This window comes from Neolamprologus brichardi, chromosome 12, assembly GCF_056152115.1.
Source record: "Neolamprologus brichardi isolate AB-2024 chromosome 12, ASM5615211v1, whole genome shotgun sequence".
NCBI lineage: Eukaryota > Metazoa > Chordata > Actinopteri > Cichliformes > Cichlidae > Neolamprologus > Neolamprologus brichardi.
Genome location: NC_142115.1, coordinates 10890907 through 10914807, shown reverse-complemented (window position 1 = coordinate 10914807; position 23901 = coordinate 10890907). Strand labels below are relative to the sequence as shown.

The window sequence follows — 23901 nt, the reverse complement described above, 5'->3', positions numbered from 1 at the left end:
AATCCATATTGAACCCCAGGTAACTGTACAAACACAGCATGATGGTCCAGGACCGTCTCATGTAGAAGTTACAAACACTGAAAGTCATCCACGAGTGAGTAGTATCTGTGCATCCCGAAGCCAGGCCTCTCCTAAGTATGGAAAGTACCGGAATCAGCAATGCATGGCTAACAGTTTGATTTTCCTGTCATTCTTACACGAGGATGAATTCATTACCAGAGCAGATCTTAACCGTGTGTTGGACAAAGGCCATGCAGTGTACTCAGATGCCAGAAAGAGGTTTGTGAACAGCGTGTTTCTAGCCTGTGATGAGCTTCCCTCAGTGGTCACCAGCCGCAGACAAGAGTATCAAGTGGACATGTCTCAGTTTGCTCATTATGGCACATTCGATGGTACAGATCATCTTCCGAGCCTTGAACAGGGACTACAGTGTTTGGTTTCAGACATTCGTTACGCTTTGCTAGTCATGGGAGGAACAGTCATCGCAGTTTGCAGGCTGACTTCTGGTGAATATGCATATTTTGACCCTCACCCACGTAAGTCTACAGGAATGCCATTGTCGCTAAGTGTAAGTGGTGGAACTGCAGTTATGTTGAAATTCACACGTCTTAACGACATGATTGACAGGATCAAACGTTTGTATCGAATGTTTAGCATCGCACCAACCTGCACTTATGAGCTACAGCCCATCGAGTTTCACAGTGAAAACGCTGCTGACAAAAGAGATGCTAATCAAACCACCGAAAACAGACAAACAGCTACAAGTGCTCCAGGACCAGCTTTAAATGAACGTGTTCATGAATTAAAGTCCGAAATATACACTGAGCAGACACGGAAACCTGTGATTAAGAATTTAACCAGTGAAGTAATGTCACCCAGAGCTGATTCTTCAAATGAGACAGCTGCTCCTGGAAAAAACCATCATCCTTCTGATTATTTTGAAAAGGAAACCTCTGCATCTTCTGTGAGAGAAACTCCGGTAACACCAGATTCTGTTCCTCAGAATGATTCAAGCACTGCCTCCTGTTCAACTAAGATAACAGAGGAACTCTCAGATAAACTGCTGAAATATAGTAAACAGCAAAGGCAAAAAATGAGGAGAAGATTATTGACCCAACAAAAAGTACCACAACGAAAGGAAAATCAGAAGACGAAAGAAAGGCAGATGTACAGGTTTGATGAAAGCTTCAAGACAAAGAAAAAAAACTCAACTAGGAAGTCTAATGATCCTGATCACAGACAGAAAAGGAGTCTGTACAAAAATGAACTGTATAAATTAAATGCTACCTATAAGGAGAAACACAGAGAACATTTGAGAAAGATGTATAGAGAAAGTGCTAAAATTAGAGAGAGAAAAAGAGAACGTGTCATAAGGACATATAAAGACAATCCCCTATTCAGAGAAAAGCAGAAGGAACGTATAACAAGAACATATAGAGAGTCTCCCATATTCAGAGATAAGCAGAAGGAACGTATAACAAGAACGTATAGAGAGTCTCCCATATTCAGAGATAAGCAGAAAGAGCGTATAAGAAGAACATACAGAACTTGTGCTGGATTCAGAGAGAAACATAAAGCTTACATGAGGACATATGTATATAACCTATATAAAGAAAGCGAAGAATTTAAACAGAAAAAACTATCTTACATGACCAAGCGTTATGGAGAAGAGAAACAATTTCAGCAACAACACAAGGACAATATGAGAGAACGAATGAGAGTAAAATATTGGAACGTTTTTTCTTTCAGACAGATGCATAATGTCAGATGTGCAATGAACATAAAACGAAAATATCGCCAGATGCATCGACCAGCTGAAAGTTTACAGTGTCATCCAGATAACACTTTAATGAATGAGGCCATATCTCGTTTCAGATCAAATATTAAGTCAGCACCATCTTATGTTTGTACTGTTTGTCTAAAAGCTTCTTTTCCTAATCAGGTGAAAATCTGCAAAAGAGAAAATTACTCAAAACACCAAACTGTAGCTCAGCAGTGTCTAACTGGTAAATTTGTTCATGTGTGTGATGAAGCATGTAATGATCGCTGCAGCTTTCCTGTTGAGAGAAAAAAGGAGTATATCTGTCACACGTGTCACAGTTCCCTCAAAAGTGGATGCATGCCAAGACTTGCTGCTGTCAATGGTTTAGAACTGCAGGATATTCCAGCTGAACTGTGTGATCTCAACATTCTGGAGAGACATCTGATTGCCAAATGCATACCATTTGCTAAGATTATTCCACTTCCAAAGGGCAGACAAAGACTCATACGTGGTAATGTGGTGTGTGTACCATCTGAGGTCCAACAAACAGTTGAATGTTTACCCAGACTCAGAAGCCAATCACAGATAATGAGGGTGAAATTGAAAAGACGACTGTGCTACAAAGGCCATCAGCTGTTCCAGACTGTCACCTGGTCTAAACTCATTCAAGCCTTGTGTAAACTCAAACAGATTCACCCACAGTACACAGATATTGTTATCAGAGATGATGCATTGCTTTGTGATCCAACATTACCTGATGATGACAGCAGTGATGAAGCCAGCATGGGAAGTGATGATTATGATGAAGCTGATTTAATGGAAATCGACAAGTATGAAAAAGATGCCCTTTTGTGTGAAACCGAGTCTGAAAGTGACCAAGATATTAATATGCAATCCTGTGATGAACAACCAGAGGAAATCAATCCAGATGAACCAGAAAGTGATTTAAACAATGGAGGTTTTGCTCTAGAAAGTTGTCTGCAGCCTGTAGACATTTCGGAAGAGATTCTCTGTTTCAGTGATAACACATATTGTGTGGCTCCTGCAGAAAGAAACAATCCTGTTAGCTTCTTCAGAACTCCTCATTTGGAAGCCATGGCATTTCCTGTGCAGTTTCCTACTGGTCAGAGTACACTGGATGAAAAGAGACGTCTCAAGCTCACACCGAGTGCTTACTTCAAGTCAAGGCTTTTCAACATTGATGCAAGATTTGCTAAAGATACAAATTACCTGTTTTTCTCACAGTTTGTCACTGAAATACACTTGGCTAATTCCAGCATGACAATACAGCTAAGGAAAGGTAAAACTATGACCAAAGATGGACGCAAAATCACATCAGGAATGTTACAAAGTAAGACAGAAGTAGAGAAGCTGGTAAGAAATAAAGATGCAATCAGATTTATGCAGCCACTCAGAGGAACTCCAGCTTACTGGCAGAAAACTACCAGAGATTTATTCAGTATGGTTCGTCAAATAGGAACACCTCAGTTCTTTGTCACTTTCTCTGCTGCTGAGATGAGATGGCCTGAAGTGATTCAAGCAATAAAGAGACAGCAAGGTGAAGAGGTTGATTTTGAAGCCCTGGACTGGTCAGAAAAGTGTGAAATCCTAAGATCAAATCCAGTAACCACCATGCGAATGTTTGATAAGCGTGTTGAGGCTTTGTTCAGAGATTTGCTTTTTTCTCCTGCACAGCCCCTTGGTGAAATCATTGATTACTTTTACAGAGTTGAGTTCCAGCACAGAGGTAGTCCACATATACACATGTTGCTGTGGATTCGAGAAAAGGTAGAAGTAGATGTGGATGATGACCAAACTGTCTGTGACTTTGTGGACAGATACATCTCAGCTCAACTCCCTGATCCAGAGAAACAACCTGAACTGCACAAAAAAGTCAGTGAACTACAAAAGCACAGCAAAAACCACACAAAAACATGCTTTAAGAGTGTGAACTCTGGTTGTAGATTTGGGTTTCCAAAACCACCAGCCACAAGAACAATGATTGTGAGACAGGATGAGGATTCAGACACTGAAGCTGCAAAAGCCAAACTCAGACCTTTGATGAACCTGCTGAAGGAACCTGAAGCTGCTTCCCTCACCATAGAGCAGATTCTGTCACGATGCAACTTGACAATGAATGAGTATGAACAATGCCTCCAAGACATAAACAAGAAAACAGCTCTTATTCTGAAACGTGACCCAAAGGACTGTTGGATCAACAATTACAACCCTAACCTGCTTGAAGCCTGGAACTCTAATTTAGATGTCTCATTAATTTTGAATGCCTATTCATGTATAGAATACCTCTGTAAATATATAACGAAGAAAGAATCTGGCCTCTCTGAATACCTGAAGACAGTTCTTGATAACTCTGCAAAGAACACAGTCAATGAATGTGATGAAATGAGAGCTGTGATGCAGGCTTACTCAAAAAAGAGAGAAATCAGCGCACAGGAGTGTGTGACTCGAGTCTGTGGCCTAAAAATGAAAAAATGTTCCCGCAGTGTTGTATTTGTACCAACAGATGATAACCCAGTAAAAATGAGTCGCCCGATGAGCTACCTGGAAAGCACAACACACGACAGTTGTAATATTTGGATGACAAGTTTGAGTGATAAATACAAATGCAGACCTGAGACACCAGAATATGAGGAAATGTCACTGGCTGATTTTGCTGCCCTGTGCAGGTTGGTGAGTGGTCCAAATGAAGGAAAAGATGTGCTTCCTCTTCTAAACCAGCTTGGATTTGTACAAAGGCGAAAGAATGATAAACCAGCTATAATCAGGTATTACCACTGTTCACAGGAAAAAGATCCTGAGCAATATTATGGTCGACTGTTGAGACTTTACCTTCCACACAGATCAGAGCAGGAACTGAAACCACAAGGGTTCCAAACCTATCAGTCCTTCTACAACTCAGGTTGTGTACGACTTCCATGTTCAGACCACAGTGAGTCTGTGAAAAGGATAGTAAAGAGAAATAAAGACAAGTATGAGAAGAACTCTGAGGATATTGAGAGTGCACTGGAAGAGTTTGAACAAAATAGGGACGTTGTGATCGATGAATGGTGTAATCTTGCTCCTGAATCTGAAGTTGTGAGGCTGCAATGTGATGAGAATCTTCCTGAGAGACATGATGATGATGAGAACGAACAGGAGAACGTTCCCGACTACAGTCGTCAGTCTGATGCTGTAACAGAGATCAGAGCCATCAGAGAACAACCTGCAGTAGATCCAGCTGTGGTACGTGTAATGTATCAGAATCTGAACCAGAAGCAGGCCTGCGTGTTCTATGCCATAAGAGACTGGTGTATTCAGCGAGTTTGTGGTTTGAACCCAGATCCATTTTTCTTCTATATCAACGGTGGTGCAGGAACTGGAAAGTCACATCTGATTAAATGTATTCACTCTGAAGCATCAAAGATCCTGAGCAGACTGCCTGCTAATGCAGAAGAAGCTGACATATCAAATCCAACTGTTTTACTGGCGTCATTTACCGGTACAGCAGCTTTTTCTATCAATGGCTCTACATTACATTCTCTACTGAAACTACCCAGGAGTCTGAAACCACCCATTCAAGGACTTGGTAACCAACTGGATGAAGTCAGATCTGAGCTGATGAATGCTGAAATTATTGTTATTGATGAGATTTCAATGGTTTCAAAACCCCTTTTTGCTTATGTGGATGCAAGACTGAAACAAATCAAAGGCACTCAGAGACCTTTTGGTGGAATGTCAGTTTTAGCTGTTGGAGATTTTTACCAGCTGCCACCAGTGCGACAGTCTAAACCTCTCTGTGTTTATGATCCAGAACAGATTGACCTATGGCAGGAACATTTTCAGATGATCACTCTAACCGAGATCATGCGTCAGAAAGATGATGTTGCCTTTGCAGAGATGTTGAACAGGATTAGAGTGAAAGAAAAGACAGACCAGCTTTCTCAGTGCGACAGAGATTTGTTGTCACAGGCTGTGACTGCACCAGAAGAATGTCCAACTGAGGTCTTACACATTTATGCCACCAACAAGAATGTGGAATCCCATAACACAGATACCCTGAAGAAGCTTCATTCAAACATCATAATCATCACTGCAGACGATTTCCAGAAGGATAAACGTACAGGCAGAATGGCACGAAGAGACAAACCATTTACAGGTGGGCGAAATAATTTACCCGACACTCTGAACGTCGCTGAAGGAGCTCGAGTCATGCTGACCAGAAACTTGGACACACTAAACGGTTTAGTCAATGGTGCTTTTGGTATACTGGTAAAGGTGGTGAGATCTGAAAATGATGGACAAATAATTAAACTGGGCCTCAGAATGGACAACCGGCAGCCTGTAAGAAGCAACCGCAGTGCTAATGCAGCATCTGATGATCTGGTTTACATTGAGAGAGCAGAGGAGAGTCTGAAGTTTAAAGGAGCGGTACGCAGACAGTTTCCTGTAAAGCTAGCATTCGCCTGCACAATTCACAAAACTCAGGGTCTTACAACACAGACAGCTGTAGTTTCAATGAAGAACATTTTTGAACCAGGTATGGCTTATGTTGCTCTCAGCAGGGTGACGTCTCTCAGTGGATTGTATTTACAGGACTTGGATGAGAACAAGATTTACGCCAATCCCGAGGTAACTGCAGCGCTCCAAACCATGAGACAAGCCAGTGTTGAGGAAATGATGCCTCTTCTTCAGGTCAGAGAAACAGCCAGCAGACCTGACACTCTTACACTGATCCATCACAATACGGAGGGTTTGCCATCTCACATCAGTGACATAAAGAGTCATCATGAAATGTGTTTAGCAGATGTTTTGTGTCTCACTGAGTCTCACCTCCAAGGCTCCTTTGTTGCAGATAGTCTTCATTTGGACGGCTACACCATGTTCAAACGCAACAGACATGTGTCCTACACAAACTTTCCTCACATGGCCAGCAGAAGTGGTGGTGGAGTTGTTGTGTATTTGAGGAATCATTTTCAGGTTCAGGTAAAACAGTATCTGCATAATGTCACTGATCTTGAGTTTTTAGTGTTGAAGGTTCAGGCTCCATTCCCTGCGCTCATTGCTGTTGTGTACAGACCTCCAGACTACAGTTTGACACCATTCATGCAAAACCTGGTAAGTCTTTTAGATTCACTTGAAATAATGGACTGTCACCCAATAATTGTGTGTGGAGATTTTAATGAGAACCAGTTACAGAGTGGAAGAAAACAGATTCTGGAGCAGTTTCAGTCGAGAGGGTATTCACAGCTGATCACTTCTGCCACTACAGACAAGAACACCCTGCTTGACCTCATTTTCATTTCTCAGCCACAGCAGCGTCTCAATTCAGGTGTCCTGAGATCATATTACAGTTACCACAACCCTGTGTTTTGTGTCCTGTCCTTGAGCCAATCATGAAGTCGTCTGGTGAGTTTTGAAACAATTACAGATCATGTTTGTTACAGAGTTTACTGATTGTAGAGCCTGAAAAAGATTTTTCATTGAAAAAAGTGTCTTCCCTACTCTGTCTGTCAGAAGACCCTTTCTTATTGCAATGTTATTAATCATTTCACCAAATCATTGGCTGAACTTCATGCAGAGCAGGGAACATCTGCTATCATGCACCTCTGATCTGAAATGTGCTGCAACATTTATTAAACCAACATCATTTTTTTTATTCTCATGTTTTAAATGACTAAATCTTTTTATAAATGCAGGTATTTATTATGAGTCAGATGAATAAATACAGACAATTATATTTTCTTGATTATAGTAGATTTTGTAGAATCAAAAGTTTTTGTGATGAATGAGGTTTTGCTTATCATGTTTTACAGGTAAAAAAATGTAAAGGTTTTAAACTATCTTTAGGCTACCAGAGATGTCTATGATGATACATTATGTAGAGAAAAACATTTGTACAGCTTACAGCATGTGTATAAAAACTGATTTAGAAGTACATGGATAGTTTTCTGAATGTTCCCGACTACAGTTTAACACCACCCACCCAGCTCAGCCCCCAAGTGTCTATGTAATGCTGGTATGGTGTGTGAGTTTGACTTGGCCTTTATCCGGGTGGGTTTGGGTTTGGGTGGATAAAGGCCAAGTCAGAATTCTCTGAGCAGCTGGAAAAAGCTGCAAATAAACAAAGACATCAGAAAGTGTGGGCTTTAGGTGTAGCCCACGCTTTCTGATGCACTAATTAGACTTAGTAACCGAAACCCCATAACAGCATTACATAGAAACTTGGGGGCTGAGCTGGGTGGGTGGTGTTATAAGCACTTGTTTTGTAGATGTATTTTTTCAGACAGGGCACAGTCTCCTTTGTGGCAAAACCTTCAAACTTCACCATCCTCAGCTGAAACAACAAAATCTTAACACCATCTTCATGAACTGCTGAGCCAAACCTGATCCATCAGTGCTGGACTGCACAGATAACTACATGCCACACAGAGTCTGCTGTTTTATGAACTGCCATACCAGTGTGTCTTCAATGGAGAAGATGACACACCCATCACCTGACCTCCTGCCTGATCTGGAGACCATCATCATGCTGCCACACTACACACCTCTGAGACCATCAATTATGACTGATACTGAGGAAACTGTATTTCCTGTCAGAGATGCTCAGTGATCCTCAGAGCAGAGAGAGGTATGATTCTTTATCTTTGATAAAAAAAATGTCAGTGCTTTTAATTCAATTAATTTATTTAAATCCTGTTTATTGCATAAATAATTCCACACTCAAATGATTATACTTGTTGACACTTTTTGAGTTTTAATTCACATTATGGATTACAAATCTATGCTTTTTCTACTCTGTCTCTCTGTGCAGGTATTGCTGTCTTCTGAGTTCTTCAGTGTCCCAACTGAGACATTCAAACCTCATTGCAGAGCTCATGTCTTTCCTCACCATCATGTGAGTGTGAGATTGCTCTGGATTCTGGTTATGTGGCCTGCAGCACCTATAAGGTATTTCAATATTGTTCATTGTATAACTTATTTGTAGTTTTTAGGCCTTAACACAAATAAAATGTTCCTTTTTCTGTATTTTTTAGAACAAGCTCGTCCAGTGTGCCTGCATTCCAGCTTCTTAGACTCTACAAAAGTGGACAGAGTATAAGTGTTTGGCCACTCTTAGACACCGACTTCTGTCAACTCACTTCTACTGATCAGGCACCTCACTCCAGGAAGACAGAGGGCTGCAAGCCTGTCATCATTTCCAGTGTGGCTTTGTATTCTTGGGGTAGCATCAGATTTTTCCCACAAATATTCAAAGGTAACACTTGTTTTAAGCTTAGTTATTAAATCAAAAGTCTTCCCTTGTGTTATGTCTGTGAAGGTTCTCATGGTGTCCTTTGATGTAGTCTCTCTCTTCACTTGCATACCCACTACAGAGGCAGTGGAGACTGTCAGAAAATGACTACAAGAAGACAGCTCCTTGGAAGACAGGACCAACTTCACACCTGATCAGGTCTGCACACTGTTAGACCTCTGCCTCACCACTACATATTTCAAATACAATGAGGGTTTCTACAGACAAAAACATGGCTGCGCCATGGGCTCCCCCGTGTCACCTATTGTAGCCAACCTTTACATGGAGGAAGTGGAAAGGAAGGCTCTCGGCTCTTTTAAAGGAAGAGTACCCAGCCACTGGTACAGATATGTAGACGACACCTGAGTCAAAATCAAAACACAAGAAGTGGAATCCTTCACTGCGCACATTAACGCCATGGATAAAAACATCAAGTTCACCAGGGAAAACACAAAGGACGACTGTTTGCCTTTCCTGGACTGCGCTGTGCACATTGAAGAGAATGGCAACCTCAACATCGAAGTTTACCGGAAGCCCACACACACGGACCAGTACCTCCTCTTTGACTCCCATCACCCTCTGGAACACAAACTTGGAGTAATTAGGACCCTACCCCCCCGGGCAGAACATGTTCCCTCTAAGCCTGAAGGGAAAAAGAAGGAACACACACATGTAAAGGAAGCACTTAAAACATGTGGCTATCCTAATTGGGCGTTTATAAAGTCAGCAAAGATGCACAGAAAAGAACATCAGACACCAGCGAGGGAGGATAAGAAAGACAGACGCAACAACATTGTCATCCCCTATGTAGCCGGTGTATCAGAGAAACTCAGAAGAGTTCTCTCCAAATACGACATCCCAGTGTACTTCAGACCCAGTAACACACTCAGACAGAAACTGGTTCACCCGAAAGACAAAACTCCTAAACACAAACTTAACAATGTGGTGTACGCTGTACAGTGCAGCGAGGAATGCCCAGACCTCTACATTGGAGAGACCAAACAGCCACTTCACAAGCGCATGGCACAACATAGAAGAGCCACCTCCACAGGACAAGACTCAGCTGTCCATCTGCATCTAAAGGTCAAAGGTCACTCTTTCGAGGATGCCAGTGTTCACATTTTGGACAGAGAGGACAGATGGTTTGAAAGAGGAGTGAAAGAAGCCATTTACGTCCACTGTGAGCGACCATCTTTGAACAGAGGCGGTGGTTTACGACACCAACTGTCTACCATCTATAATCCAGTTTTGAGATCCCTTCCCAGACACCTTAACGCCCACTCACATCCTGGGCCATGTGACCTCAGGAAATCACATGATAGGGTGGGGCCAGGTTTCACAATAAGGTCACCCGAAACCCTGGCTGATTGGGACCCATACCCACTTTCACACCTTGGCTCATGTGATTAGGTAGAGGATCATCAGGGGGTCCTTTGTCCCTTTTTGGAGGGAAACTCTCACTGGGTTTAAATCTGGGACTCTCCACCATTGACCCTTAGAACTGAAGAAGCTTCTCGGATGAAGGTGAAACATCTTCAAGCAACTCAAAGAAGTCCAGACGCTTTTCTTTCCAAGCTCATTAGACTTCCCTTGTGTTAATTACATTTTATTTGTTGTTGTTTTCTTTTAGATTTATATGCAGTGATTGGATGTGGTGGAGCTTTGTTAACTGTGTGGAAAACATCTGTTTGTGATGATATTTACAATGAGGCTTTAAGGTGACAGTTTCCATGTTATTTATTTATGGTTAACATTCCTCTGTGACAGCAAATACTAAACTGGTCCAAGTAACCAGCATATCATTGGTCAAAGGCAAAAAGGACCACATGTCACACTAGCAATGAATTTTTGACTGTGTTTGTGTTAGTATAGAGTAGGTCTAACAGTGGTTTTCCACATCTGCTCTAATATATATAGATAATGGGTCAGAAATATAAAGTCATTTTGAAAAGTTCATAAAGGTCACATATGTTCCTCTTTATCATTTTATATCAGGTCACACTGCTGACTTGAGTTTTGATCAGAGTAGAACCATAACATTCATGCTAATGGTTCTACTGTTTACAATTACTTTATGATGGATTTCACCCTGGTCACAGCACTATGTGAAAAGCTGTTAGAGGTAAAGTTAAGCCAATTAATACCTCATCATAAGTCACTCTCTAACGCAGGGTAGTGATTATTTTTCACTGTAATTTATTCCACAACAATGTTCTTTATTTGATTCTTTAAATATGCATATCGATTGTTCAGCTGTGTGACTCTCCACACCTGAAATATATCACAATGTGGGCTTCATTTCGACAGTATTTTGTAGATTGGTACCATATTTATCATCAAATCATCTTGTGCATTTATTACCTAAATGTTGTTTGTGGGTTTTTTTGTTTGTTTGTTTGTTTGTTTGTTTTGCAATTTTTACATTTCACCAGCTGTGTAAACTCTGCAATTTTACCTTGGTTTTGTTCCACATCATTTTATCTACTGCCTGGTATTCCTGTCTTCCTTCTCTCACCCCAACCGGTCGCAGCAGATGGCCGCCCCTCCCTGAGCCTGGTTCTGTTGGAGGTTTCTTCCTGTTAAAAGGGAGTTTTTCCTTCCCACTGTCGCCAAAGTGCTTGCTCATAGGGGGTCATATGATTGTTGGGTTTTTCTCTGTATCTATGAAGTGCCTTAAGGCGACTTTTGTTGTGATTTGGCACTATATAAATAAAATTGAATTGAATTGAATTGAATTGGTTTTCTTCCTTTTCTAATGTTTCTGGTAATTTTTCACAGTTAAACAAGTAACTTTTAGGTTACTTCAGCGTTTTCAGCTGTTATCTGTTGACAGTTTTGCCTAATACATTTCTGCAAAATTATAGCAGTTCTGGTAAGTTGTAATATTTCTGCCAAGTTATTAATTTTCTACTATATTATATAATTTCTGCAAAGTTATGTTATTCTAAATTAATACATTTCTGCTAAGTTGTAGCTTCTGGTAAACTACAATATTTCTGCTGAATTGTTATGTTTCTTCTAAGTTATTGCATTTCTGCTAAGTTATTACATTTTTGTTAACTTGATGTTGTTCTGCAAAGTTATAAAAATTTCAACAACTTTTTAAACACTGACTTTGATTTCTTCAGCTTCTTCAGCTATTTTCAACTATTTTCAGCAGACAGCTTCAGCTTTACAGCATCCACACTGCATTTTCGCAGGAAATGCAAATTTTTCTAGTTATTATTATTATTCTTGGGACTTCCGTACGTTTTTCGCCGTTGAACTACTTCCACAATTTTTGTGCTATTTTCACCGTTCAAATTTTAAACTATTCTGCTATTTTTGCTCTTTTGTGCTATATCTTTTGGTATTTTTTGCTATTATACTTTTTAAAATATTAAGCTTTTTTCCTTTAATTTGTCCCATTGAAATGAATGGGAACCTTCCGCAATTCTGCTAAAACTTGCTTGTTTTTGAAACTTAACTACTTCCTCATATTTTCACTTAGAACAACCATTCAAACTTTAAAATGTTGTCAAATTATTAGGCTATTCAGCTATAAATCAGCTTTTTCAAATCTTTTACCGTTTTACTTTTATCCCACTTAAAGTTTTGAGTTTCATCTTTGTGATTTTCCACAAAATACATGGGTTGTTATGGTTGCTATGCAGTTGGTTCTAAGTGAGGCACTGTAAGTTTCGCAGTCTTCTCTTCATGTCCGAACAACTTCTTGCTACTTGCTCAATTTTCACTCAACTTCCACAAATTATACATCAAAACGTAGGTATTTTTGCTGGCTTTCAGAAAATGTCATTATCATTGTTGTGGACTTTATAGAATTTTGGCAAATCTCCTCAGACCAACACAAAGTCGGAAAACTCTCCATAGAAAGTCAATGGAGAGTTTGTTCAAAATCACCGCTTGATTTCTGTAATGAGAGGCATATTCGAATCGTCATATCTCCTTAACGAAGCGACGTTAAGACATGAGGCTTGTCCCGATATATCTTCAGACACTCCTGACGCTCACAAATCAAGAATTTTTTTCTTACCTATTACCATTTGGCCATGAATTACGTTTGTTTGAGGGTAGGAAATCCGTCCTTCGCTCAGATTTCTTCAGCTTTCAAACTCTTGAAATGAACCACTTTTTTCTCTCGTCATATCTTTTTGATAGATTTCCACAGAGACCTGAAAATTTCCATGCCTGTTCACCAAAGCCTGCTGTCTCTTACGGTGAAAGAATGATATCAATACTCCAAATAGATTTAGAGTTAGAAAGCGTTGTTTGAGGGCAAGTCAAGGCAGTTTTCGCTTCGCCTCTATTCAGTTATGGTGCATTACAAGTCAAATATCTTTAATAATTCATATTTTAATGATAAATTGTCAACACTTGAAGATTCCCCCATCTCTGCTGAACAAAACGGTGTAAGAATGGCCGTTCTAGCCCCTACGGTTAGGAAATTATGGTCATTTGTTTGAGTTTAGTCCTCACTATGAGAAATAGACTGCAAAATTCCTGCCTCTCTGCTGTGTGTGTGTAAAAACGGCTGCACCTGTTTTGGCGGGAAAAAGCACACAGCCTCTCTGATTGGTAGATTCAAATTTAGCAGCTCCCAGGCTGCTTGACTGACCTACAAAGTTGCTTCTCTCTCCCTCTGTGTGTGTGTTTGTGTGTGTATTTCTGCTTTTTATAGTATTTCTGCTAAATTATAGTATTTCTGCTTTTTATAGTATTTCTGCTTTTTATAGTATTTCTACTTTTTATAGGATTTCTGCTTAATATAGTATTTCTGCTCAATTATAGTATTTCTGCTCAATTATAGTATTTCTGCTTTTTATAGTATTTCTGCTTAATATAGTATTTCTACTAAATTATAGTATTTCTGCTAAATTATAGTATTTCTGCTTTTTATAGTATTTCTGCTTAATATAGTATTTCTGCTAAATTATAGTATTTCTGCTTTTTATAGTATTTCTGCTTAATATAGTATTTCTGCTAAATTATAGTATTTCTGCTTTTTATAGGATTTCTGCTTAATATAATAAGTCTGTTTAATATAGGATTTCTGCTAAATTATACTATTTCTGCTTTTTATAGGATTTGTGCTTAATATAGGATTTCTGCTCAATTATAGTATTTCTGCTAATTATAGTATTTCTGCTTTTTATAGTATTTCTGCTTAATATAGTATTTCTGCTAAATTATAGTATTTCTGCTTTTTATAGGATTTGTGCTTAATATAGGATTTCTGCTTAATATAATAAGTCTGCTTAATATAGGATTTCTGCTAAATTATACTATTTCTGCTTTTTATAGGATTTGTGCTTAAAATAGGATTTCTGCTTAATATAGTATGTCTGCTTAATATAGGATTTCTGCTGAATTATAGTATTTCTGCTCAATTATAGTATTTCTGCTTTTTATAGTATTTCTGCTTAATATAGTATTTCTGCTAAATTATAGTATTTCTGCTTTTTATAGTATTTCTGCTTAATATAGTATTTCAGCTAAATTATAGTATTTCTGCTTTTTATAGGATTTGTGCTTAATTTAGGATTTCTGCTTAATATAATAAGTCTGCTTAATATAGGATTTCTTCTAAAATATACTATTTCTGCTTTTTATAGGTTTTGTGCTTATTATAGTATTTGTGCTTAATATAGTATCTCTGCTTAATTATAGTATTTCTGCTAAATTATTGTATTTCTGCTTTTTATAGTATTTCTGCTTAATATAGTATTTCTGCTAAATTATAGTATTTCTGCTTTTTATAGTACTTCTGCTAAATTATAGTATTTCTGCTTAATATAGTATTTCTGCTTTTTATAGTATTTCTGCTTAATATAGTATTTCTGCTAAATTATAGTATTTCTGCTTTTTATACTATTCGTGCTAAAACATAGTATTTCTACTAAATGTAGTATTTATGCTTAATCATACTATTTCTATATATTACTGCCACGTCCCCAAGCAGCCAATCCTCTGTGACGACTGAGACATTCAAATTTACAAATCAGGGCCTGCACGGCTTCCCAGCCAGCCAATCATATCTGAGGTGTTCCGTTTCTTCTCTCATCATATCTCCGCGACGGTTGTACAAAGAGCAATGGAAATCGCAGTCAAGGTACACCAAAGTCCGCTGATTCACCCAGTACAATAATTATACTTCTAGTCCACCTAGTTTTTGAGTTACGCAACATTTTGTAACTCCAAAAAACGCCGTTTTTCGCCTCTCACCGCGATCTAATTCTGACTGCTCATGACCCTGTTTTCCAGGCACCTGTTCTCTTTCCCAGTGGCGCAGTTGGTAATGACAGGGGTCTGCAACCAAAAGGTCGTGGGTTCGATTCCACCTTGATCAACATGTTTTTCTCCCTACAAATTAATACACTATCACAGACCAGTAATTCATATTGTTTATTTATTAGAATTCTGCAAACTTTTATCATTTTACCAGCTTTTCTAATATGGACCTCATATTCTTGTTAACACTCCATGGCACAAATACTGTTCCCTTTAGGCTCTGTGTATGTGTGTGTGTATCAATATTTCTCCCATTTTAAAGTACTACTCCTCCATAATTGTATTTCTGTTAAATCAAAGTACTTTTACTACATCTTAGTACTTCTGCTCAATCATAGTATTTTTGCCAAATCATGGTTTTTGTGCCAAATCATAACATTTGTGTTATGTTATAGTATTACTACTAAGTGGAGGAATTTCTGTCATGTTACAGTATATGTGCTGATTACAGTATTTCTACTAAATCATATTATTTCTACTATATTATATTTTTCTTTCTAAATATAGCATTTCTGCTATATAATTGTATTTCTGCTATGTTATGATATTTGTGCTAAACCAGAGTATTTGTGCTGAAACATAGTATTTCTGCCAAATGATAGTATTTCTGCTTAATTATAGTATTTGTGCTTTTTATAGTATTTCTGCTTTTTATACGATTTGTGCTTAATATAGTATTTGTGCTTAATATAGTATTTCTGCTAAATTATAGTATTTCTGCTTTTTATAGTATTTCTGCTAAATTATAGTATTTCTGCTTTTTATAGTATTTCTGCTTTTTATAGTATTTCTGCCTTTTATAGGATTTGTGCTTAATATAGTATTTGTGCTTAATATAGTATTTCTGCTTTTTATAGTATTTCTGCTTTTTATAGTATTTGTGCTAAAACATAGTATTAATTTAAAATTACAATACTCATAGTTTATCATAGTGTCTCTGGTAAAACACAGTATTTCTGCTATGTTGTACTATTTTTCTAAATCATAGTGTTTCTGTAATGTTTAAGTATTTTCGGCTAAATATATTCTTTCTGTTATCTTATACTATTTCTCCTAAATTCTTGTATTTTTGAGAAGTTATCATGTTTCTGGTAAGTTACAGTATTTCTGCCAAGTTCTGCTTTGCTATTGTATTTCTGCCAAGTATTATGTTTCCTCTAAGATATTGCAGTTCTGCCAAGTTATTACATTTTAGCAAAGTTCCTTTTACAATTTCTGCAACTTTTCAGCTTTTTCAGCTAGTTTTTGTAGACAGCTTCAGCTTTAAAGCATCCACACTGCATTTTCGCAGGAAATGCAAATTTTTCTAGTTATTGTGTGGATGCTTTAAGGCATCCACACTATTGTTTTCCTGTTTCTCTTTATTCTTTATTATTGTGTGGATGCTTTAAGGCATCCACACTATTGTTTTCCTGTTTCTCTTTATTCTTTATTATTATTATTATTATTCTTGGGACTTCCGTACGCTTTTCGCCGTTGAACTACTTCCACAATTTTTGTGCTATTTTCACCGTTCAAATTTTAAACTATTCTGCTATTTTTGCTCTTTTATGCTATATCTTTTGGTATTTTTTGCTATTATACTTTTTAAAATATTAAGCTTTTTTCCTTTAATTTGTCCCATTGAAATGAATGGGAAACTTCCGCAATTCTGCTAAAATTTGCTTGTTTTTGAAACTTAACTACTTCCTCATATTTTCACTTAGAACAACCATTCAAACTTTAAAATGTTCTCAAATTATTGGGCTATTCAGGTATAAATCAGCTTTTTCAAATCTTTTACCGTTTTATTTTTATCCCTCTTAAAGTTTTGAGTTGCAAAATTGTGATTTTTCACAAAATACATGCGTTGTTATGGTTGCTATGCACTTGGTTCTAAGTGAGACACTGTAGGTTTCGCAGTCTTCTCTTCATGTCCGAACAACTTCTTGCTACTTGCTCAATTTTCACTCAACTTCCACAAATTATACATCAAAACGTAGGTATTTTTGCTGGCTTTCAGAAAATGTCACTATCATTGTTGTGGGATTTATAGAATTTTGGCAAATCTCCTCAGACCAACACAAAGTCTAAAAACTCTCCATAGAAAGTCAATGGAGAATTTGTTCAAAATCACCGCTGGATTTCTCTAATGAGAGGCATTTTCGAATCGTCATATCTCCCCAACGAAGCAAAGTTAAAACATGAGGCTTGTCCCAGTATATCTTCAGACACTCCTGACGCTCACAATTCAAGAATTATTTTCTCACCTATTACCGTTCTGAGATGAGTTAGACTTGTTTGAGGGTAGGAAATTCGTCCTTCGCTCAGATTTCTTCAGATTTCAAACTCTGGAAATGAACCACTTTTTTCTCTCGTCATATCTTTTTTTTGGATTTCCACAGAGACCTGAAAATTTCCATGGTTGTTCGCCAAAGCCTGCTGTCTCTTACGGTGAAAGAATGATATCGATACTCCAAATAGATTTAGAGTTAGAAAGCGTTGTTTGATGGCAAGTCAAGGCAGTTTTCGCTTGCCTCTACTCAGTTATGGTGCATTACAAGTCAAATATCTTTAATAATTCATATTTTAATGATAAATTGTCAACACTTGAAGATTCCCCCATCTCTTCTGAACAAAACGGTGTAAGAATGACCGTTCTAGCCCCTACGGTTAGGAAATTATGGCCATTTGTTTGGAGGGTAGTCCTCACTATGAGAAATAGACTGCAAAAATCCTGTTTCTCTGCTGTGTGTGTAAAAACGGCTGCACCTGTTTTGGCGGGAAAATGTACACAGCATCTCTGATTGGTGGATTCAAATTCAGCAGCTCCCAGGCTGCTTGACTGACCTGCAAAGTTGCTTCTCTCTCCCTCTGTGTGTGTGTGTGTGTGTGTGTGTGTATTTCTGCTTTTAATAGGATTTGTGCTTAATATAGTATTTCTGCTTTTCATAGTACTTCTGCTTTTTATAGTATTTGTGCTTAATATAGTATTTCTGCTTTTCATAGTATTTCTGCTAAATTATAATATTTCTGCTCTTTATATTATTTCTGCAAAATTACAGTATTTCTGCTAAATTATAGTATATCTGCTTAATATAATATTTCTGCTTTTTATACTATTTCTGTTTAATATAGTATCTCTGCTAAATTATAGTATTTCTGCTTTTTATAGTATTACTGCTTTTTGTACTATTTCTGCTTAATATAGTATTTCTGCTGAATTATAGTATTTCTGCTTTTTATAGTATTTGTGCTAAAACATAGTATTTCTACTAAATGTAGTATTTATGCTTAATCATACTATTTCTATATATTACTGCCAGGTCCCCAGGCAGCCAATCCTCTGTGAGGCCTGAGACATTCAAATTTACAAATCAGAGCCTGCGCGGCTTCTCAGCCAGCCAATCATATCTGAGGTCTGCTGCTTCTTCTCTCGTCATATCTCAGCGACGGATGTACAAAGAGCAATGAAAATCGCAGTCAAAGTACACCAAAGTCAACCTTGGTCAACATGTTTTTTTCCCTACAAATTAATACAGTATCACAGACCAGTAATTCATATTCATCATTTATTACAATTCTACAAACTTTTATCATTTTACCAGCTTTTCTAATATGGACCTCACATTCTTGTTAACACTCCATGGCACAAATACTGTTCCCTTTAGGCTCTGTGTATGTGTGTGTATATCAATATTTCTCCCATTTTAAAGTATTACTCCTCCATAATTGTATTTCTGTTAAATCAAAGTACTTTTACTACATCTTAGTACTTCTGTTCAATCATATTATTTCTGCTACTTTTCGGTACTTGTGCTAAATACAGTATTTCTGCTTAATATAGTATTTCTGCTAAATTATAGTATTTCTGCTTTTTATAGTATTTCTGCTTTTTATAGTATTTCTGCTTTTTATAGTATTTGTGCTTAATATAGTATTTCTGCTTTTTATAGTATTTCTGCTTTTTATAAGATTTGTGCTTAATATAGTATTTGTGCTAAATTATAGTATTTCTGCTAAATCATAGTATTTCTGCTAAATTATAGTATTTCTGCTAAATTATAGTATTTCTACTTTTTATAGTATTTGTGCTAAAAAATAGTATTTCTACTAAATGTAGTATTTATGCTTAATCATACTATTTCTATATATTACTGCCAGGTCCCCAGGCAGCCAATCCTCTGTGACGACTGAGACATTCAAATTTACAAATCAGAGCCTGCACGGCTTCCCAGCCAGCCAATCATATCTGAGGGCTCAGGCATTCAAATTTGCATATTGGGGCCTTCACGGCTTGTAGGCCAGCCAATCATATCTGAGGTCTGCCGTTTCTTCTCTCGTCATATCTCGGCGACGGATGTACAAAGAGCAATGAAAATCGCAGTCAAAGTACACCAAAGTCCGCTGATTCACCCAGTACAAGAATTATGCTTCTAGTCCACCTAGTTTTTGAGTTACACAACGTTTTGTAACTCCAAAAAACGGCGTTTTTCGCCTCTTACCGCGATCTAATTCTGACTGCTCATCACCCTGTTTTCCAGGCGCCCGCTCTCTTTCCCAGTGGCGCAGTTGGTAGTGACATGGGTCTACAACCCAAAGGTCGTTGGTTCGATTCAACCTTGGTCAACATGTTTTTTTCCCTACAAATTAATTCACTATCACAGACCAGTAATTCATATTCATCATTTATCACAATTCTACAAACTTTTATCATTTTACCAGCTTTTCTAATATGGACCTCACATTCTTGTTAACACTCCATGGCACAAATACTGTTCCCTTTAGGCTCTGTGTATGTGTGTGTATATCAATATTTCTCCCATTTTAAAGTATTACTCCTCCATAATTGTATTTCTGTTAAATCAAAGTACTTTTACTACATCTTAGTACTTCTGTTCAATCATATTATTTCTGCTACTTTTCGGTACTTGTGCTAAATACAGTATTTCTGCTTAATATAGTATTTCTGCTTTTTATAGTATTTCTGCTTTTTATAGTATTTGTGCTTAATATAGTATTTGTGCTTAATATAGTATTTCTGCTAAATCATAGTATTTCTGCTTTTTATAGTATTTGTGCTAAAACATAGTATTTCTTCTAAATGTAGTATTTATGCTTAATCATACTATTTCTATATATTACTGCCAGGTCCCCATGCAGCCAATCCTCTGTGAGGACTGTGACATTCAAATTTACAAATCAGAGCCTGCACGGCTTCCCAGCCAGCCAATCATATCTGAGGGCTCAGGCATTCAAATTTGCATATTGGGGCCTTCACGGCTTGTAAGCCAGCCAATCATATCTGAGGGCTCAGGCATTCAAATTTGCATATTGGGGCCTGCACGGCTTCCCAGCCAGCCAATCATATCTGAGGTCTGCTGCTTCTTCTCTCGTCATATCTCAGCGACGGATGTACAAAGAGCAATGCAAATCGCAGTCAAAGTACACCAAAGTCCGCTGATTCACCCAGTACAAGAATTATGCTTCTAGTCCACCTAGTTTTCGAGTTACACGACGTTTTGTAACTCCAAAAAACGGCGTTTTTCGCCTCTTACCGCGATCTAATTCTGACTGCTCACCACCCTGTTTTCCAGGCGCCCACTCTCTTTGCCAGTGGCGCAGTTGGTAGTGACACGGGTCTGCAACCCAAAGGTTGTTGGTTCGATTCAACCTTGGTCAACATGTTTTTTTCCCTACAAATTAATTCACTATCACAGACCAGTAATTCATATTCATCATTTATTACAATTCTACAAACTTTTATCATTTTACCAGCTTTTCTAATATGGACCTCACATTCTTGTTAACACTCCATGGCACAAATACTGTTCCCTTTAGGCTCTGTGTATGTGTGTGTATATCAATATTTCTCCCATTTTAAAATATTACTCCTCCATAATTGTATTTCTGTTAAATCAAAGTACTTTTACTACATCTTAGTACTTCTGTTCAATCATATTATTTCTGCTACTTTTCGGTACTTGTGCTAAATACAGTATTTCTGCTTTTTATAGTATTTCTGCTTTTTATAGTATTTCTGCTTTTTATAGTATTTCTGCTTTTTATAGTATTTGTGCTTAATATAGTATTTGTGCTTAATATAGTATTTCTGCTAAATCATAGTATTTCTGCTTTTTATAGTATTTGTGCTAAAACATAGTATTTCTTCTAAATGTAGTATTTATGCTTAATCATACTATTTCTATATATTACTGCCAGGTCCCCATGCAGCCAATCCTCTGTGAGGACTGTGACATTCAAATTTACAAATCAGAGCCTGCACGGCTTCCCAGCCAGCCAATCATATCTGAGGGCTCAGGCATTCTAATTTGCATATTGGGGCCTTCACGGCTTGTAAGCCAGCCAATCATATCTGAGGGCTCAGGCATTCAAATTTGCATATTGGGGCCTGCACGGCTTCCCAGCCAGCAATCATATCTGAGGTCTGCTGTTTCTTCTCTCGTCATATCTCAGCGACGGATGTACAAAGAGCAATGAAAATCGCAGTCAAAGTACACCAAAGTCCGCTGATTCACCCAGTACAAGAATTATGCTTCTAGTCCACCTAGTTTTTGAGTTACACGATGTTTTGTAACTCCAAAAAACGGCGTTTTTTGCCTCTCACCGCGATCTAATTCTGACTGCTCATCACCCTGTTTTTCCAGGCGTTTGCTCTCTTTCCCAGTGGCACAGTTGGTAGTGACACGGGTCTGCAAGCCAAAGGTCGTTGTTTTTCTCCCTACAAATTAATTCACTATCACAGACCAGTGATTCATATTCATCATTTATTACAATTCTGCAAACTTTTATCATTTTACCAGCTTTTCTAATATGGACCTCACATTCTTGTTAACACTCCATGGCACAAATACTGTTCCCTTTAGGCTCTGTGTATGTGTGTGTGTGTATCAATATTTCTCCCATTTTAAAGTATTACTCCTCCATAATTGTATTTCTGTTAAATCAAAGTACTTTTACTACATCTTAGTACTTCTGCTCAATCATAGTATTTCTACTAAATCATAGTATTTTTGCAAAATCATGGTTTTTGTGCCAAATCATAACATTTGTGTTATGTTATAGTATTACTACTAAGTGGAGGAATTTCTGTCATGTTACAGTATATGTGCTGATTACAGTATTTTTGCTAAATCATATTATTTCTACTATATCATATTTTTCTTTCTAAACATAGCATTTCTGCTATATAATTGTATTTCTGCTATCTTATAATATTTGTGCTAAACCAGAGTATTTGTGCTGAAACCTAGTATTTCTGCCAAATGATAGTATGTGTGCTAAAACAAAGTATTAATTTAAAATTACAATATTCATAGTTCATCACAGTGTCTCTGGTAAATCACAGTATTTCTGCTATGTTGTACTACTTTTCTAAAACATGTTTCTGTAATGTTTAAGTATTTTTGGCTAAATATATTCTTTCTGTTATCTTATACTATTTCTCCTAAATTCTTGTATATTTGAGAAGTTATCATGTTTCTGCTAAGTTACAATATTTCTGCCAAGTTCTGCTATGCTATTGTATTTCTGCCAAGTATTATGTTTCCTCTAAGATATTGCAGTTCTGCTAAGTTATTACTTTTTAGCAAAGTTCCTTTGCTTCTGCAAAGTTTTTACAATTTCTGCAACTTTTCAGCTTTTTCAGCTAGTTTTTGCAGACAGCTTCAGCTTTAAAGCATCCACACTGCATTTTCGCAGGAAATGCAAATTTTTCTAGTTGTGTGGATGCTTTAAGGCATCCACACTATTGTTTTCCTGTTTCTCTTTATTCTTTATTATTATTATTATTCTTGGGACTTCCGTACGTTTTTCGCCGTTGAACTACTTCCACAATTTTTGTGCTATTTTCACCATTCAAATTTTAAACTATTCTGCTATTTTTGCTCTTTTATGCTATATCTTTTGGTATTTTTTGCTATTATACTTTTTAAAATATTAAGCTTTTTTCCTTTAATTTGTCCCATTGAAATGAATGGGAAATTTAAAAAATTCTGCTAAAACTTGCTCTTTTTTGAAACTTAACTACTTCCTCATACTTTTGCCTAGAACAACCATTCAAACTTTAAAATGTTCACAAATTATTGGGCTATTAATGTATGATTCAGCTTTTTCAAATCTTTTACCGTTTTACTTTTATCCCTCTTAAAGTTTTGAGTTGGAAAATTGTGATTTTTCAGAAAATACATGCGTTGTTATGGTTGCTATGCACTTGGTTCTAAGTGAGACACTGTAGGTTTCGCAGTCTTCTCTTCATGTCCGAACAACTTCTTGCTACTTGCTCAATTTTCACTCAACTTCCACAAATTATACATCAAAACGTAGGTATTTTTGCTGGCCTTCAGAAAATGTCACTGTCATTGTTGTGGGATTTATAGAATTTTGGCAAATCTCCTCAGACCAACACAAAGTCGGAAAACTCTCCATAGAAAGTCAATGGAGAGTTTGTTCAAAATCACAGCTGCATTTGTCTAATGAGAGGCATATTCGAATCGTCATATCTCCTTAACGAAGCAAAGTTAAGACATGAGGCTTGTCCCGATATATCTTCAGACACTCC

At 37.4% G+C, this 23901-nt stretch overlaps 1 long non-coding RNA gene across 1 annotated transcript; it reads left to right on the top strand.

Moving 5' to 3' along the window:
• Window positions 1-8048: 8048 nt before the first annotated feature.
• Window positions 8049-8871, top strand: LOC148100166 (uncharacterized). Its single transcript, XR_015719807.1, has 3 exons — window positions 8049-8390; window positions 8574-8710; window positions 8797-8871. It is a non-coding gene; the product is annotated as an uncharacterized LOC148100166 (long non-coding RNA).
• The last annotated feature ends 15030 nt before the right edge of the window (window positions 8872-23901 follow it).